The following is a 20,820-nucleotide window of genomic DNA, read 5'->3' on the forward strand; positions in this document are numbered from 1 at the left end:
TTCATTTGTAGAATCTTTTTAAGCTATCTTCACAGTTTAAATTTTCAGATAAATTTAGAATTATTTATTAACTTACAAGTATTTCATGTACATTTCTTCAAACAATTGTCAATAGTCATCTTTGAGTTTGTTTATGTGTTTAGCTATATTACTTCTCAATTATATTAACAAGTTTTATATTCAAAAATATTAGTAATTGCCTACTATTTTTAATTGCCTAGTATCAGAAGAGAATTTAGTTTATAAATAAGTATGTACATTAACTATGTGGCATTCTATTTTTTGCAATTTTTGATGATTTCTTTTCAATGCTATTTTCTGAGAAGATATATAATCTGTAACCTGTGTACCTAGCTACATGTAACTTCTAAGAAATAAGATCATGACTCTCATTCTCTGATTCTGAGGCATTTCCTAAAAGGTGATGGTACATGGATCTAGACAAGAATAGATCAATGAAAAAGGTATGTAGGCATTTCTTATACAACAGGATGCCTTACATTAGAGGTCATTTATAGTTAGAGAAAAATCTGAGACTATAAAAAAAACGATTATGACAATGATCTGAGTTCATATATGCTATCTCCTTTGAACATACATTTGAGATGTCAAGTAAAACACTGCTATGCGCACAATTATACAGTTCAGTATTTCTTTTGAGTTTTTGCCATGAAAGGAAGAAGACAATTTCTAGATTTAAGAGAACTTAACCTCACTAAGAGATGGATAAGGAATGGCAGATGCCTTCAAATCTGGGTTCGTAACCTTAGGATAGACAGCTGCTTGGGTGTTTTTGACTGGGACTCCTGCCCTCAGCAAACACATTTGATGTTCATGCATGGTCTTTTGGCTACAAATACTCACAACCATCTGTTAGGATGGCATGTTGCCTATTTACTATTTAGTGCCTGTTTCACTAGAAATGGGTGCCAAGTAAATAAGTGTTTGGTTGGGTAGCTGTGTAAGACTTGGATTGCAGTTGCTATAACTAGAGCACTAGACCATTCTCTGTGACAAGTATGTCTTATTTGTGGGCACAGATTTTTGTTGTTGTTGTTGTTGGTTTTTTTTGGAAAAAGGATATAGTCAGCAGAGCATGGAGACTTGCTTCTTTCTATTGATGTTATTTGTATTTCATAGAACTTTGGATGAACAGTAGACTAACACTATATTTTGAAAATACTGTTGAATGTGCATTGAGTAACTTCTCACAGTGTTGTTTAGATTTTATGTATTATTTCAGTTTTCATTCTCTATAATCTATAGAACCTTTTCTAATATCTTAGAGCTGAATCTTTGCTCTAGTTACATTTCAGAACCAGCTTTCAGTAAGCATCTACACTCAGTTTTTGGTTTTAAGACAAAATAGCAACATCATGTATTGGTGTAGCATTTAATGAAAAAATGAGATAACTCAGTAGTCTTTATGCTGTGTGATATGATAACTATATGAAGCAAAACTATACAGACTCTTTTGTGTTTACTTTCCATTAACTTAGGCTTGAGTTACTTCATTAAGATATAGTTTTCGATAAGAAATATAATTCTTGAGCATCTAATAATTTATAATAATTGTGAAAAAGTTACTTCATATACTACTACAATTCTAGCTTTTTATTCCCTAAAAATATAAATTTAAGAAAGGATTATTATTTAAAAAAATATTCAATGCATTTGTACTTGTTATGATCATAAATGTACTTACTAATTTAGAAATCTATGATAAAAATGAAAGAAAGAAATCTCACTAGTTCCCCAACACTTCCTGAGTCAAAAAAATACATAAAATTAATGAAGTAGAATCTATCAGAGGCAATAGAAGAATGTAATGACCACATATGATAGTTTAAATCCAGGTACTGTCTCTTAGCAATGCCTCCGCAATGGGAAGTAAATGAAATTGACCATGATCCCCTCAGCCCACACACTGTTTTCTGCAGTTGCTAAAGTCCAGGTACAAGTCTGCCAGATTTCCTAGACAAATAATATTTGTTATGATCAGCAAGGGATCTGACTTCAAATCTTTACATAGTGTCTTACTGGGTGAAATGGGATTTGTAAGGCATGAACATTTCATAGTTCTAGTACTGAAATAGTCTCAGGCAATCAGCTTGTTTGATGATTTACCTAAGTACAATCAAATTCATTTATACGACCCCCTGATGAGTTTGAACTTCCCCTGCAAGTAATTTTGTACACATTTCTACCAAGAGCAACAATCTAAAAAGTTATCATAGGTGAGGAAAGAAAAATCTAGCACAGAGCAGTTCCATTTAATGTCTGTTTACTTCTCCTTAGAATCTCTTAAGTCTCTCAGGTGCTGTAATTTTATTTCTTAATAACATTTTGGTCTTGACCCTTTTAATGCTCTCTGTATTCTTTTTTTTCCCCTTGGAGGTAGAATAAAATCAGATCAAAATATTTAGTTCTTCCTAAAATTAGAAGTAAAAGTAAAAATAGCCAGAAGGCATTATTCTACAGTTCAAGTCCTTCAGCAAATGAAAATTCATAAGCACTGAAGAGGGACAATAGAGAGATTTAATCAACGTGAATAGACAGACATGTCAGGACATTTATCACAGGAGTTTACATAGAAAATTGGATGTAGGCTATTGGATTGGTGTAATAACTCAGGAAAGAATTATTTTTAGACAAGATTTCGATGCAAAAGGGTCATGTTGAAACAACTATGAAGAAAAGGGTAGGTTCAGGTATGTAAAATAAAAATGAGAGCTCACAGTATTGAATGAAATAGCAGAAACTGAAATGTTTACATAGATATTCAGTAGAAGTATTTTCACCTAATTTTGTTCTTTTTATATCTCTTGCAATGTCTCCAAAGGTATCTTATAGTTTCCTTAAAAACTCTTGACACAATAATAATTTCTGTGTTTTTTTTTACCCTGGTATATTCATTTAATTATTCTTGTACTTATCTCTTCATCCCATTGAAGGTATGTCTGAATTGGGGAATTGGTTACAGTTTGAGGAAGGATTGATACAAATATCAAAGAGGCACAAAAAAAGAACCTCTGATTTGTAGGGGAAAACAAATTTATTAGTTTGCTAGGACTGCTGTAACAAAGCACCCCAGAGTGGATTTCTTAATATTAACTCATTGTCTCAATCTGCAGGTAAGAATTGAAGATAAAGATGTTAGCTGGGTTGATTCTTTCTGAGACCTGTAAAAGAGAAATCTGTCTTGTGTGTGTGTGTCTCTCCTTCCTGCTTCTGGTGGTTTGATGATAATTTTGGGGGGGTTCTTTGGCATCACCTGCATTACCTCAATTGCTTTCTTCATCTTGGCATGCTATCCCTGCATGTGTGCGTATATGCTCAAATTACCCCTTTTTATAAGGACATCAGTCTCTGGAATAGGGGCCCACCCTGCTCCTGAATGACTTTATCTTAACTAATTAGTCTTGATATTCCTATTTCCAAACAAGATCAAGTTCTTAGTTCATGGGGATTAACATCATAATATATGAATATATTTGGGGGGAAGACAATCAAGCCCATAATAAAACCCATCTTATTACACAATTGTTGTAATAATATGTTAATGGTATGGTAGCACAGACAAAGGTTATAATAATAACTGAGAAATAAGAGAAGTCATATAAATAGGAGAAGAGAAACAATTTAAAATATACTGAAACATGAGAGTGTACTTGTATGGTTAGGAGTGAATTTTGTGTCAAACTCTGGTGGAATTTGTTGGAATATTTGGAATAATCCAGCTTACCAAGTCTTTGATCAAGGTTACTAGCAAAGTGGTAAAAATAAGAGGACATATTGAGGATTACACTGGATATATTTGGAGGTAGAGCCAAAAAGATTTATGGTTGGATTAAATATTTGATGTAAAAATAAGCCACACAAAAAAAGTCATTTTTTTTAATATGAAAAAGACTGATCAGGTTTTCTGTTGGTGTTCTTTTGTGGAAGAAAATTTGGCAGGAATAAAGAGTTAGATTTTACAACATATATTAGGCAGCCAGACAAAGGTTTCAATTCATTACTTGGGTATTAGATGGTTTGTGTGATTAGATGGCAGAGGTTTGGTAATTTAAATCCAGATGTCAGTAACAAATAAATTTAATATTAAGCCATGATATTAACTAGAAGAGAGAGTAGAGAGAGGCAATAGAAACCTCAAGATTGAGCTGGGCATAATGGTGCACACATGTAATCCCACTGGCTCAGGAGGCTGAGACAGGAGAATCGAGAGTTCAAAGCCAACCTCATCAATGACAAGGTGCAAAACAACTTAGTGAAACCCTGGCTCTAAATCAAATACTAAAAAAATAAGGCTGGGGATGTGGCTCAGTGGTTGAATGCCCCTGAGTTCAATCTCTGGTACCCACCTACCTCCCCCAAAAAGAAAAGATACCCAAAGATTGAAGTGTGAATCATTCTCAATTTTAGAACTTGGGGAAATTTTAACTAAAAAAGAGGAGGAGTTTCAAGAAAAAAAGAAAATGATACAGGAAGAGAAGGACCAAGAAACAGTACTATCTCTAAATAGTTACTATAAAAGTCTTTCAAGATAAAGAGCATTATCATGTTTCAAGTGCTTCTGATAGTATAGCTAGTGAAGACTAAAATTTGACCATTGCATTTAAAGCATGAACATTACTAATGACATTAGCAGAAGTTGTTCAAATGTAGAAACAGGGACAGCAATCTGAATGAAATACATGATAAGAAAAGGCATCAGAGTCAGCAAATCTTGACTACAGTTTTGAAAATTTTTCTATTAGGAACAAAAGCAGATTAGCAACTGGTAAGAGACATGAGGTAATACAAGTTTCTTTTACTCATCAAGACATAAGAAAATAAGGTATGTTTGTATGTATTGAAGAATAGATTGATGATGGAACATAGGAAGTGGTTTATTAGAGCACAGCATTTAGTAAGCTGAGGCCATGTGTGATTCAATGTCCTAGCATAGGGATTGGCTTCATGACCACAGAGAACTCACATGTGACCACAGAAAGATGGTGATAGGTATAAGAAAAAACAGGTAGGTGGATGACATGCAAGTTCTCCTTTGATTGTTTCTGTTTACTAGTGAGATGGGGGATACAATCATGAGCTAAATGTTAGAATGTGGAAATATATACTAGAATTTTGAGGAAGGGGAAAAAAGTAATAAAATAGTCATCCAGAAAAATGGCAGAAGAACTGGTTCAAGGGCTACAAAGCAGTAAGAGTACCTTTCAGACCAATATTAGTAGATGTCTAGTGAGATCAGCCTTTTTGTATTTTAACAATCATATTTAGCTATGCTGGCCCTCGTAACAAAAGTGAAAACATCTAATAGTGATGATCATGCAGGCATGATGAAGCAGGATTGGTGTGAAAATTTCCAGATTGTATATAATGGAGTTATAACAATAGAAGACCATTGTAGCCATAGAGACAGAAGGGAAAGAGAACATGAATTACTTAAAAGGAGGCAAAATCAAGATGTTGGAGTTGAAAAAATGTTAACATTCACTGTGAAATAAGAAAGAGTAAATATAAAAGGAATGGAGATATTGCCAGGAATGGTATGCATGAAATTAACATTAACAATTATTGAAAATTATTTAGATTGGAAATTATATGTTCCAGTGCAGGCTTGGTTATTTAATATGGTAGCCACTAGCCATGTAACTATTTCAATAAGAAAATAAGTAAAATGAAATAAAATTAAAAATCCAGTTTTGCAGTTACACTGCACACATTTCAAATGTTCTATTTCAACATGTGGTTAATATGTCCATAATACTGAACAGTGAAAACATAGAACAGAAACTTATTTGTTTCTTTTATTTACTTATTTACTTAATGGTGCTGGGGATTAAACCACGACTTCACATATGCTAGGCAAATGCTATACCACTGAGCCAAATCACAGCACTGAATAGAAACTTTTTATTCACACTTGTTGGTATGGTGGCAACATGGAAGCAATCTACTAAAGTAAAATCAAAATAAATGGTCACATTTTTTTAAACGCCAGGTGTTTTAAAAAGAAGTAACAGAAGTCTTGAAATGACAATGAAGAGATTGGTGGACCTCAATTATCCGTTTTTACCCAGAAATAGATGAAAGAAGACCCAGTACAGAGGGGCATAGCAGAAGCTATAGTCTTAGCAGAATTTGGTTAATGAGAAAGGTGAAATGATCCTGTATAAAAGAAATTGAGAATACAGGAAATTTTTCTGATAAAGGCAAATTTTAAGTGCTCAGGAAATTAACAAAATTGGGAGGAGTCACAGTGATGGTTTTGAAGGCCCTGGAAATACAGGGAGAAGGGGATTAACTAAAGAGATATCAGAGTTTGGAGGAAAAGAAATGGCTAGAATGTCTAATCATTTTATGGTAACTAAGGTAAATCTAGGATATGTTTGGACTTCTTTCAATGGTGCACTGCAGTCAGCTGATACTGGCTTGTGAGAACTGACTGTGCATGTCTTTCTAATTCATGTTCAATTTGGTCGTATTGGTAGATGAAAATTAACCATGATTGTGGTTTTTATACCATGGCTCTTAGAAAAAGCATGGATCAGATCATTTTTTCTTGTTTATGAGAGCTAGTTTACCAGAATATCAATGTATTACTTATGTTGCTTTTCAAATTATGAAGACTATGATGCTTGGGAAAGAGAGTAAAGACTGTGTATAATCAAAAGTAATATAACAAAAGTCATTCTAAGATAGGCACTGGGGCCAGTCTTTGTGGAATACATAATTGCTTTAGATAACTTTATTGACAGAATAGGAACACTGAAAGTACTTATGAACACAGGTTGTATTAATACTTGGGTAGGGAAGTTCTTCAGATGATGAAGGACTTTATATAATCCTAAAAAAGTTTTTCTAAGGGAACAAATATCCACTGACATTTTAAAGCAATATGTAGAATATTCATATTTGAATATTAGAAACTATTTCGCAATACTAATAAAAAGGAAAAAGTTATAATTCTTTTTTTTTCAGTACCAAGGATTGAATTCAGGGGTCTTAACCACTGAGCCACATCCCCAGATGCTCTTATATTTCATTTAGAGACAGGATTTCACTGAGTTGCTTAGGGCTTCACTAAATTTCTGAGACCAGTTTTGAACTTGTGATCCACCTGGCTGAGTTTACCAAGTCACTGGGATTACAGGTGTGCACCACTGTGCCCCGGTTTATAAATCTTTTTAGATTGAAAATATTTATAATTTGTAATGTCATAAAAATTCAGTTGTATCAGTGTTGATGCAGATATTTTTCATTTAAAATTAATGCAAATATTGGCCAAGATAACATGATTTATGTTCATTTCTTAAGTGTCCAAGTATAAGGGAACAAATAGAATTATCTGTAATCACATATTGGCTACATGACATTTGCTTTTCCCCAGAAATTAGTCAAATCCCAGTCCAAATTTTTATTGAAAGAGATATTTATTATATAAACTCTAATATTATTTCTTATTCTTTTCTCAATCTTGACCTCCACCAATCATCAATCACAGGGAACAAAACAAAGCATGATAAAATTTGGGGGAGTGTAGTTTTTTGATACTTATTCTATCGAAAGTCCCTGTACTTTCTTTAACAAACAAGTATCTGCAGCAACAGAAAGAGGACAAAGAAGATCCTTGAAGAGTTAACTGACAGTTAACTGGTCAGTTAGGAGCATGGAGGGTGCACACCTATAATCTCAGTTATGGGGAAAGATGAGGCAGGAGGATCTGAGTTTGAGGACAGCCTCAGAACTTAACAAGAATTGTCTCAAAATAAAGTAGAAAGAACTGGAGGTGTATCTCATGTAAAATGCTTGACTTGTATGTGTGAGTCACTGGGTTCATTATTCATTACTGAAAAAAAAAGTTAGCTGATTAAAATAAATGGCAGAGGTACACAATCAAAAGTTTTCTGTCTGTCAGAGTTTCTTCAATTTGTTTAAATATTGAGTTTGTTTTTATTTGTTTTGTGACCCAATAGTATCAACCTTCTGCAGACTTAACATATTTATATCTCTATCCAAATCCATTTGGAATCATTTTGAGTTAAGGAATCTCCCTATTTTAATTATTTCTCTATTTTTACTAACTGTATAATAGGCCTTTTAAAATTTCTAGTTATCCCCTAAAAATACTTGCTATTATTTATTCCTTCTTTCTCTTTTCTTTGTATTTCTAATTATCATATTTTTTTTCAAAAAGTCCTGTTACATGAACTTTTTTAAATCATCAAGAGCAAAGGAACATAAACAATAGCAAAAGTAAAACAACAATTTGAGGTCAGCAGAGTAAAATATGTATAATAAAGAGAAGAAGAATATAGCCTCCATGTACAGAGTATATAAAAGTTGCTAGGAATGATGGGGTTGCCAAATGGAGAACTGGGGAATGTATTTACAAAAATAATTCCCCAAAGAAAGAATATAAATTATATCCTGTACATTCTCAATATGTTCATGATAGCTTACATTATGATAGATTTTGAACTGGGTCCTATGGACATAATGATAAAGAGAAACAGAATCCCCTGTTTTCATGAAATTGTTAGTCTAACAAAGAAGACAACATTAAACAAACAATTGCTACATTATTTAAATGTCCTCATGGATATAAATTATAAAATAAGACTATAAGGTCCTATAAGAATCCTAGGCTTAGGTGATGCTTAAGGAAGTGATTTTAAGCCCAAACCTAAAAAACAACCAGGAAATAAAGAAAAATTAATTGATAAAGAATATAATAGACATTATTATTGGTGAGGGTATATACATGTCTGCATGACCAATGTAATTCTGCAACCTGTACACTCAGAAAAATGAGAAATTATATCCCATCTGATTCAAATGTATGATATGTCAAGATCATTGTATTGTTATGTGTAACTAATTAAAACAAATAAAAATAAAGAAAAAAATATGTGCAATGTTTTGAGGGCAAAAAATAAATTCACAAGTTTTAGAAATGAAGGAAAATAGAGCAAGACATTAATATAAGGCTGAAAGAGTAAGAAGAACACAAATCACAGAGAAGTTATGTGTGACAGAATGTATTGTTTGCTTGGAGTTCTTTCCCTCTCTGACTTTGCCATTATGCAATGTGAGTGGAGTAAAATTCCCACATCACTAAGCTGGTCTGTGTGACTTGATTTAATCAATGTAATGTACATGGAAGTGGCATATTGAATTCTGATGCAGGTCTTAGGGGGCCCCTGTTGAGCTTCTGATGTCAGCTTCTGAAGACACACTTCGGGTGGCTCTGGCTTCAGTCAGGTCTAAAACTAAGATACCTAGATCTGATCGTGACCTGAGTCCATCCTAGCTGATAGCCCACCCAAGAGCAATTAAAAAAAACCCCACATCCCCTAAGTGACCATTGTTAGGAGCTAGATGTGTGGTTGTTTATTATTGAACAGTGTGTTTATAGCTATTACTGCTTTAATATTTTGTTACATTTTAATTATTAACTTAAAAAAAAGATTACTTGGATTGTTGAAGCACTAAAGATAGCACTTATTTCTAAGTACCATCTTTTTAAAGCTGAATCCCTCAAACAGAGAATTTACTTGTCTTTTTACTTGTTCACATTTCTTTTGGAGTAATTGTTAATAATATTTTTATAATCAATGTTTCAAAAACATATTCTTAGGTATTTAATTTTTAATCATGCTTTTTAATATATCTGTTATTTGTACAAGTTCTTTGTTGCAACTTGGTTCAAAGTAGAAAAAAGTTGATTTTCACAACCTTATATGCATATGAGTTTATTTCTTTGAGGTTTAATTTTATATTGTGAGATTTTTTTAGAAAAGCACATTTAAATAATTTGAGGAAATATTTATACAGATGTAAAGTAGTTTCAGGTCCAGATAAATGAACTTGAATAATTTAAACTTTTCTGGTAATACAAGTGCAAGCTTGATTCATTCTATTTAGAAAAGCTTTTGATTTAGTGAGAAAATAATAGAACAAAAATACTGGATACATTTATCTTTTATGTGCTTTATGTGGAAAAGTGTACACTTTTTAAAGTAATTTATCAATTTCTATCAACAATGAAGCAAAGTTTCATATCTCTTCTCATATGTCTTGGTCTATAGGGAGATTCACCATATTCAATAAGCCCCATGTTTTCCCAGGTGCTATTGGCCACCCCTGGATACCTCCTGATCTCATACTCTCTGTGATTACCTTGGCTGTCTTCAGTGTAAGTGCTAAGCCTTCCACATGTCTCCTGTGTTGCCCACCATGATGAAAGCCACTCAATGGTCAATGCCTTTTTCCTACTACACATATCCCATGAGTATATGGCTTGCATTCATTCTGGATTCAAACAGAAGAGTATCAGAAACTAGGAGCCTTGGATTACTAGGCTTTTTTTCTGAAGGACTATCTGATATATCCTGGATATTTGGGGATATCATGAACACACACTGAACCAATGAGAAACAGAAGGAAATTATTATCAGAACAATTTTTCTCTTTTTTACCCTCTGATGGTCTGTTCTGCAGCCCAGTGCTTCCATATGGCCTCTTAGAAATGCCCTGTATGATCAGTATAGTAGCTATGTTTACATGTGAAACAAAATATCACCTTGAATTCACCTACTTTTTCTCTACATCATTTTCAATTGCCCTCACTTGCTGCCAGAGGATTATGTCATCAATGAAAACATTAGCATATAAGTTATGCAGTAAGCCCTCTTTTTTTAGGACCAAAGCTAAGACATCTATAAATTCTCAAATCCTACTAATTAGCACAAAAGAGTTAATGCAAAAGAGTTAATTTAATATAATTTGTAAAATTGGCAGTATATTGAATGCTGAAAAACATGAAATACTTTAATCATAATTTGTCCATATATTGAGATTTTTGCATCCCACTGTATTTTGTTCATGTTAGAATTTTTTTCATCATTAAAATTATTATATGTAGATTTTGAAATACTGTAATGAGGAAATAGGTATTGTCAAGTGAAAGAAAAAACCAAAAAGATAATTTTAAACACAGGATGATTTCAAAATTTAAATAAATTAAAATTTTAAATAGATTTTTTTTGGGGGCAACACGTAAAAATATTAGAGTATCTTCTTATATGAAGTAAAAGTTTTCTCTCTTTTTATATTTTTCTTACTCTTGCAATCACTCCAAAGTAAAATTTATTGCAGTGTCTTCAACAATAGTTTCTAAATTATAAGAACCTCACTCCAAATTTTCACTTGGCTAGTAATGTTATACAAGGAATAACTGTATGTTGAAATGCTTTGAAATCATCTTCAAAATTTTGGATAAAATTCTAAATGTTGTATAAAAAATGCAAAGTAATACAATATTCTACAGGCATGAAAACAGCTTTGTTCTATAAACTGGAACAAGCCTTCAAGGCTCAGAAACTAGGAATTCTTTCTATGATTTAGAATATGAATCAATTCATAAAATGCAGAAACTATTAAGTCATAAACATTAATCTTCAGAGTGAATGCCCAGAATACAGCAAAGTAAGAATAAATATGTAACAGTATAAAATAGAGAAAAATTTTAAATATAAAGTTTAATGACATTCTATATAGCCACTTATATACTATACTATGCAATTTATTTCACAGAAGTACTAGTGCTGTTTAATTTTAACATTAAATAATAAATGTAATATATTTCTTATAGTATACATTTTAAAACTTATTAAACACAAACTACAATTCTTCTCAAAATGAATGTTGCAATGCCACTACTAAACATCATGTAATCCTGCACTGAGGAATTTGATGCATTATTTTTCATAATTATCTTATAAATATATTCCATATATTCTACTGACTATGTGACATTAATTATAAAAGAACATTTTGACAAGTTGATTACTTTCAACTCGAAAATATGAGGATTAGGGAATAATTTAGTCTTCTTAGTCACTCCAGAATCTTTTTCATACAACCATGCCCTGTATTTTTACTACTGTGTTTCTCAGTAGCTGATGAATATTGTTATGTTTTTGTATTTGTTATTGAAAGGATTATGTATGATCAAAAATCCTCATACTATATGACTTACAGTTCATAATGCTTTATTTCTTTTCTTTTTTTTCTCTTGCAGGTTCTGGGGATTGGACTTGGGCGTTTCATGTATGCTAAACAAGTATTTTACCAACGAGCTATTTCTCCACACCCTAATTTTTTTCATTTTCTTTTTTTTCCAAGATTTTTGAAGTTTTGTACTACTGAAGAAAAATATTCCACGAACTTTCAATTAACAGATTCATTATTTCTATAACTTGCACAATGATCACTTACACTAAGGATTATTAGTAAAGACAATAATTGCTGCCACTTTCAACACAGGATTCAGTATTTGAGTCCCCCATCTCCTTAATTTAACTCTAAGGTACTTTGTTCTTTTTGATATTAATTGTTAATGATATCATTTTCCTATTTCCTTTTTTTATATAGTTCATTGTTAATGCATAGAAACATCTCTGATTTTTTACATTGACATTGTATCCTGTAACATTCCTGAATTTATTTACTTAAAACAAAAGGCATAGTATCAGTCATCCATGAAATATAAGATTTGAAAGGTACCATATATCTTTGATATCTTCTTCTCTCTTCTCTGTTTTTCTTTTTTTCACAAGCATTACTATTAAAATGCACCAATTACTTCATTACTTTAAGGCAATAGATGAAGTTCAAATATTGAGGAAAAACCAACTATTTTTCTTAGAATTTTACTTCAGTACCATAGTTGGGTTTGAAAGCAGAAATCAAGGTACTTGAATATTCTGCTTCTATAAAGAATGATACTGTTGATATAAGGATTTTCCTTTAAGTGAAGGGAAGAGTGAACTAATAGAAATAAGTCATCAAATTGCATTTATTTGTCTTATATCAAAGGTTTTGACAATCCAAACTTAATGTCCTTTGTACCAAAACTGTGTACTAACAACTTCACTTTATACAGGCCTTTGTATTTTCAAAATGCTTTCGTAATCCGCTAAATCATTTGAGGGTCTTCAATAATTAGTGAACTCCTACAGAGTATTTCATCATCTACTATGTTTGACGTTAAGTAATTTACAGCCTCTAAGATGACCTATATTAAAGTTTCATGCCTACCTTCTCATTTGTTACCTTACACTATACTTTCCTTGACAGTAAAAGCTACATTTATGCTTGCAAAAGAGGCAACAACTCATTCTTTGTAAACAATCAGCAAATCATTACTGGAGAAATGAATAACTCACCACTTAAAGACTATGACAGAATGGGCCAACATTCAGTTAAGTATGAATGGAGGAATTCACTGTAGAAATCATGAGGGTTTTCCCATAGAAGTAAGAAAAGCAAATAGGATGAAGATTAAGTAACATAAGAAAATTATTTCATAGTTAAGATTTTTTAAAAGGTAAGGAATACAAAGCAGAGAATGGATAGCCAACAAGCTAATATTAACTTCTTTGCCAATCACTCTAAGACCACGTTTACTGAAAAATGGATTAAGCAAAGAAGCATCTGGGTGCAAGAATGGTAAATGGCTTATATATTTACTAACTTTATAATTTAAAATATACACTATGTATATTTATAATGTCTATTTGAATATGTTCATATTCTTATCCAAAATGTATTGGGGCTACCAACAGAGATCAAATGGAAGCCAAGTCAATTGTGTTATTGCCAGTGTTTCCACAGCATATAAAACAACTTTTATTTCATGTAAAATAAATATCAATTTCAGATATAAATCATAGAAAGGGCAATGTGCAACAAAATAAGTTAGGAAACAACTGACTCTGAAATTTGCTAGTCAACTTTCCATTATTTAACCAATACCTGAGATAATTCATTTAGACTGGGAAAGGTTTATTTTGGCTCATAGTTTTGGTCAGTTGGACTGTTGCTTTTTGGCCTGTGGAGAGACAGCACATCATAGTGAAGCATGTGGTAGAGGAAGCTGTTTTAACTCATGGTGGCAGAAGACAAAAAAATGAAAGAGTCCAGCATTCCATGTCCCCTTAAGAGGTTTGTCTCCAGTGACCACAGACCTCCCTCTAGGCCCCATATTTTAAAGTCTCACTACCTCCCAAGAAACCTGTTGTCAGTGAGGTAAGTGTTTAACACATGAGTCTTTGAGACACTTATCCAAACTATGACAGTAAAAAACTAAATTTTGCACATTTATACTTTCATAGGAAGCTTCTGCTTTTTATGTTGATTGCAGTACAGTAGAGCAATACACGTTTCTAGATGAAAACAAAATCTTTGAATTCCATAGGCAAGATTAATATTCAAGACTCGAAATCATTTACATCCTTTACTTGTAAAGAAATAGCCTCTTCTTGTTTCCATTCAAAAACCTCAATTACTATTTTGCTCCCTGCCTCTGAGATACAGAAAACCGATACCTTTTCCTCTTGTCTTCCCCACTTCAGACAGTGACTCCTGATGAGGTGAGGTGACTTACTAGGGATCACAAAAAGAGTCAGAAGGAGAGCAAGAATCCCTGCACACCCATCATTTGTTTTCTGTTTTAGTCTGAACTCTCATCCATGTGGAAAGAGCAGGTGTGCCACAAACTCCATCTGCTCCTCAAATTTACTTTTTAGCAGCAGGAGCTATGTGATAAATTCATTGTGGCATCCTTAAAAAAACTGAAAGCCTGCAGTAGAGAATGACATCCTGAAATTAAAAAGAAAATCAGCTAAATGGATTATTTTTTAACAAAAGACCAATATATCTATTTATATTGCATTTATATAGCAATCTCGAGGATCCTTTAAAATTGGTAACTAAAGAAGAGAATATTTGATCAACATGTACCAAGATAAAGTAATCTCATTAGTTATAATTTAATATAGGATTGGATAGGTTCCATATATTTTCAAGTTAGAAATATTTACATTTATTTTCATGAGTGTATTTTGTATCAGATGCTTTATTGATTGATATTCAGAATAGGCTAATTTGAGTCTGGTCTCTCACAATTATGTTCCCCTGAGTAAGAAAGTTTACTGCTTTCCACTTTATGATTCATATCAGAAATAGTAAATAACATAAACATATAGAAAATAGAATATAGTTTAAAAAATACCAGCAACTATAACATTTCTCCCTTCTTTTTTTTTAAGCTGAATTCTGTAAAAGACACTTGCTATTTGAAGTTTCAACCTTCAAAAGTGTACTCCCATGCATCAAATTGAATATGACATCTGGTTTTCACTGAAGACTCCCCAGTTAATTGTGTGATCACTGTTTTTGTACAATAATGTAAGTAAGGTCAATTAGAATAAGCTGGTGTCCCTGAGCATAGCAAAACCCATCCTTTTTGGCCATCTTTATCTTAGAATATTTGTGCCAACTCAGGGAGGAATTTTGGTCCATGATTAGACTAATTATGTTACATCCTGCATTACTAATCTAAATACAGGGGTTGTGTATTACTAATCTAAATACAGGGGTTAACCAAGGATTCTAAGACTGAAATCTTCAATTAGTGTAGCTGAGTTATTGATTACGGTCAATGAGTCACCAGCAATAACTTCATTTTGGCAAATCTATTGGCAATAAAATCTTTTTTTCTCAAATTATCAACTTCACTGGGAATTACTTTAAATAACCCCTTTCTCTTTCACAGAATATTGTTTCCTTGTTCTCTGAGATGTTACAATGGACTAGTTTCTTTTTATTCACACTCTGCTTTATTTTTTCTTTCTTAGAAAATGACCTTCCATATTTTCAGACTTTGCATTTTATGTGTCTACATTTTTGAAAGCTCCTACATATCTTCAGGTCTTTGAAGATCAGCCTTCTCATCATTCTGATCTCAAGTAATATATCAAGAACTCTTTATTTGACAATCCAGATATAAAAGATTTCAGACATTCTTTATCACATTATTGTATTCCACACAATTCAGATAACTTTTTGTAAATGTTTTTAAGATTTTATTTTTTTGCAGCATTTTAGTGTCTTAGCAAATTTGAGCAAAAATCCCTTACCCTCACCTGTGCATACCCTTCCCCCATTATCAAGATCCTCTTCAGAGTGATGTGTTTTCACCACTGATAAAGAAAAATAGGCTTATTATAATAATATTAAAAGTCCATGGGCTGGAGTTGTGGCTCAGCAGTAGAGTGCTCACCTAATACATGAGCGGCCCTCAGCACCACATATAAAAATAAATAAAAATAAAGGTATTGTGTCCTCCTACAACCAAAAAATTATTTAGAAAAATAAGTCCATAGTTTACATTAGGGATATCTCTGGATGTTGAAAATTTTGTTGATTTCAACCAAAGTATAATGACATAGATACCTTATTCTATCACCATGAAGAATATTTTTACTTCCCAAAGAAACATTAATTTTATGTCTCCGTGTTATTTGGATCTGCTCTTGAAATGGAATCATCTCTGTTTTCCTAGGTCCTGGAAGAGTACATATAAATGGGTTCTGACTGGATGAATGGAAAAGTAATACTAAAACATTCTAAAGATTACATTCCAAGACCATTTCTGCAGTTATCAGTTGACTTAACATGCTTCATTCACAAATTGCTTATTACACTGGAGGAAACAAAATATTTCTAAGCATCTGCTCACTTTGCTCTCTGGCTAGCAGTTGACCAACAAAAATAAACTGCTGTAGGAGACACTTTTAGCAATCTCAAGGCAGATCTGTCCACATTACATGAACCTCAGAAAGTTTAAATCAGTCCAAGGACATCTCTGAACAGGTCAGTTTCAAGAAATATCTGCTTCAAGTAAAAAGATCTGGGGAAATAAGTACAGTTTCATGGTACCTTAATGTAAGAGTACAACCTGTGTTTGGACTAGTTCTGTTGAATAAAAGCACTTTGACTGCTAGGTCTAAAACATTTTCTGACATAATGATAGATGAAATGGTAAATTAACCAATGATAATTTCTCCTGAACTTCCTGTAAGCTGTGGAGATGGAAGATTATTAATTTGTTTTTTTGAGAGTTAAAATTCATTTGTGCTTACGAAGTATTACTTCATAAAAAAATTGTATCATAACTTGGACCATTCTTAAAGATTTAGGGTACAAAAGGCAGAGGTAATGATTATATCTTTAATTATACAGGTAATTGAACTGTGTCTCAAGCACTTGAAAAATACTGAGAGAAACTTCCCCTTAGAATTCTACACCCTTAAATGTCACTCTATGCTCAAAATCTATTTTCTTCCACTCTGTTGCATAACTCATCACTTCCAGACGTCCAGTTCCACCTTTAAACAGCTCAAAATCCGTAGAATGTTCTCAGAAAAATTGTTATGTAAGTAATTTAAATTAAGAAATGCCTGAGTTTTCTTCCAGTACAAGCCTATAATAGCTGCCTTAGGAGCTTAACTTTCATTTTAGGAAATCATAATTTCATTAGTTGTGATGATGGTTTTCACCAAGGAAAAGAATAAATCTCAAAATATTTATGTATAAGCCAAAAATGCCTAGGAAAAAATTCATTGTTGGCCACCTCAGCTCATGGGATATTTTGAAATACTGATGTTAAAAAAGGTAAGTTTATAATCTAAAAAATAGCATTGTAATTTGAATAGACCTAATAATGAGAAATAAGATACAGCTCATTTACCTCAGTGCCAAATCTAGTTGGAAGTTTCACTTAATTTAATTCCAGTGCTTTTGGGAGTGAAATGAATAATTTAAAAATAATTATAAACACATAGAAAAATCTGTGTCCTATGTTCCTTCCCACATGTTGTCTCCCACAGTCACATCCCCATGATTGATCCCACTTCAAAGATCCAGGCATTGCACTTCAATTTTAGGAGATGGGTCTTCACTTTGACCTGTCAAAAGTTTTACTTCACCATGCTTGGTTTTGCTAGGGAGGAGTTAATGATTATGTCTTATTAACACTTCCCTTGGAAAGATTATTTTTTCTATTCCCTCAACAACTGTTCTAGACAAACTAACTCATTTCTGAGTGACAAGCTTTTCCTGCCATTGTTCCCTCCACCTGCAATGCTGTCTCTTAAATTCCTTGTTTTATCACCTGATTCCTCTTCCACAGTGCATCTTTTTAATCCCTCATTTTCTACTTTAAAAGACTCATCTTAATGAGCATTTTCTTGTAATAGTCTTCATCTCTCTTCCTTCGTTTTAATAAATCTCTCTGCTTCTTCTACATCTAAACACACTACTACTACCCATTTCCTTATCTCATTGAAGGGATGAGTGTATGAATTTCTTGTCTCTGGGAAGAGGATTCATCTAATATTATGGTTCCTTACCATTGACTATATCCCTGGTATATTGCAGGTACTCATGAAGAATTTTGTGACTAAATTCATAAGTGTAAGTCAATTCAATAAATTAATAATTGGGAGGAAAATTAGTTTTCTATCATCTTAATTTGTACCCTCCTACCCATCCTGCCAACTTTCTTATTAGACTTGTAGTCACTGACAAAAAGTTCTTTTGAGTTCTTAGGAGCCTTTCAGTAACACAAAACAGCAGATGATCTTCATTGAAGGCTTGCTTGCCATGCAAGTCCTCCTGGTTCATGAAACACCTACATTTTATGCACGTTTTCATTCTGCTCTCATATTCCTAGCTAGATGTTTCCTCCCAAAGGAAAGTTTTCAAAATTTCATTCCTTCAATTGATGCTGTTCAGGGATTTCACTCTATATACAACACAAACTTGAATGTTCAGAGCCCAATCATTTAACACAATGAAAATTCTCACTGACACCAATGTTTGCAATTTAATCTCTTGCTATTTTCCATTTCAAAAAAATGTTTTGTTCCAGTATTAATTATTAGTCTCCCAATCTTCCATTCTTATATTTATAACTATTATGTTCATGCCATTTTCCTATAATGCCTACTACAAAACATCCTAATCCTACTCATTTATTTGACTTCAAAACATCCTAATACTACTCATTTATTTGACTTATTTATTGAACTTTTCTTGTTTACACTTAACTATAAACTTCATGAGAACAAGATTTTCCTTTTGTTGTTTTTTTTAAACTTTTCTACCTCTACTGCTTAACAGTTTTCTAGTATATAGTATTGAATTTCATAAACAAATTTATCAAGAGGAACCATGAAACTAGTCTCCCAACATATATACACAGTACTTCAAATATTAATAAATTATTCCTATTTTGGAATTTTAATTCCCATTTCCTGTATTTCATATTGAATAATTATAATTTTCTATCTTTCAGATTTCTTTGATTATTGTATTTGTTTGTATTTAATTTTGTCTTTATATTTTTATATGTCCATCCACTTTTTTTTTCTAAAGTCTGAAATTACAAGGACAAGAATTATGTCTAACATTTCATTTCATCCCTAGTAATTATGAATAAAGCATTTTCATAGATTTTGAGACAGAAAAAAACATTTAAAGATCATTTAATCTGATCCAGGTTACACAGGTTCTTATAGGTATATGGAGTATAGTGGAAAGGCCTGTAAACCTAAGGTCAGATGGAAAGTGTCTTTTTCATGCTGAATTACACCTTATGTATATTTTAAAAAGGTACTTACCTCTTCATCTTTTTTCTCTTCCTGATAAGAGTAAATCAGCAGAGGATATTTACCATGATAATATGGCTTACATAATCCTGGACCCTTCATCCACCCTCAACCTGGCTGCAGTAGTCCGAAAGCTCTGAAGAAGATGACTTTTGGCATGACAGAGCTCAGTCGTACTCTGGCTGATTCTGTCTCATTCTGGTTCCCACTGACTCAGAGTAATATATTCCTGTTGGGCCATCTTCTTTCAGTCTTTTTGAGATTATATTCCTGAAAAAAAATGAGCCCCAGGAAAGGTAATTATCTGGTAATTCTGTTCACACCTCATGAAAATCTGGAAAAATTGACCTCAGGTCTATAAAACAATTAGCTAGTAATTCTTGTTATATTCAGCTTCATGCAAGGATGATCCAAGAGTTAACTATTCTATTCCTGAAAGAGATATTATTGTCCTGTCTGTCTTTGGTCTTATTTCCATTATGTATTATATCTCCTGCTTACCAAAGCAAACACATAAAAAAGAAAATGAGCAATAAATTCCTGATTATTTTACTCTTCATTTGTATTTTCTTCTCTTTTAACAAGTTCTCAAAATGAAAGCATATGAGCTTTAAAAATATTCCTTATAATGAAACTTTGCTCTAAAAAAATATCATAATTTTATGAAGTATTAGAAGAGGAAAGATTGAAATCATTAATAATAAAGAAATATTAAGGAAGTATAAATATTAATTATCCTGATTTAATCAGTACTTGCTGTATACATATGTTCAAAGATCATACTATACATGTAAATATGTATGAATAATATGTGTTAATCAGCAAATGAAGAAGAATGAGGAAGAGAAAAAGGAGGAGGAGAAGACAAAATAGAAAGCAGAAATATGGTTATTAAAGGCTGGGAAGAAGAGGGAAAAAGGAGAGAAATGTTTGCAGGAATAGGAGTGAAGATGAATAGGAATAATCATTTTTAATGTTCTATAGTATAGTATGAAAATATGGTTTATAATTAATTGAAAAGAAATATGCAAAGAAATATGTGTGGGCTCTCTCTCATCCAGTGAGGAGGTCCACAGAACCGGGTAGAGGAGAGAGTGGCTATGGAATCACGAATCAAGACCTCTGGAGACCAAGCTGGAAGCAGTCTGATTTTATTGCTTAGTTACCATATATATATACTAGGGCGGTAGCTAAGCAGACTATAGGCAAACATCAATACAATTTTTGCCAAGAACAACTAATGGAGGAGTTGGCCATGGAGCAAGCACTGGGATCACAACACGTGGCCTCA

This window comes from Urocitellus parryii, chromosome 10 (genome assembly GCF_045843805.1).
Source record: "Urocitellus parryii isolate mUroPar1 chromosome 10, mUroPar1.hap1, whole genome shotgun sequence".
Lineage (NCBI taxonomy): Eukaryota > Metazoa > Chordata > Mammalia > Rodentia > Sciuridae > Urocitellus > Urocitellus parryii.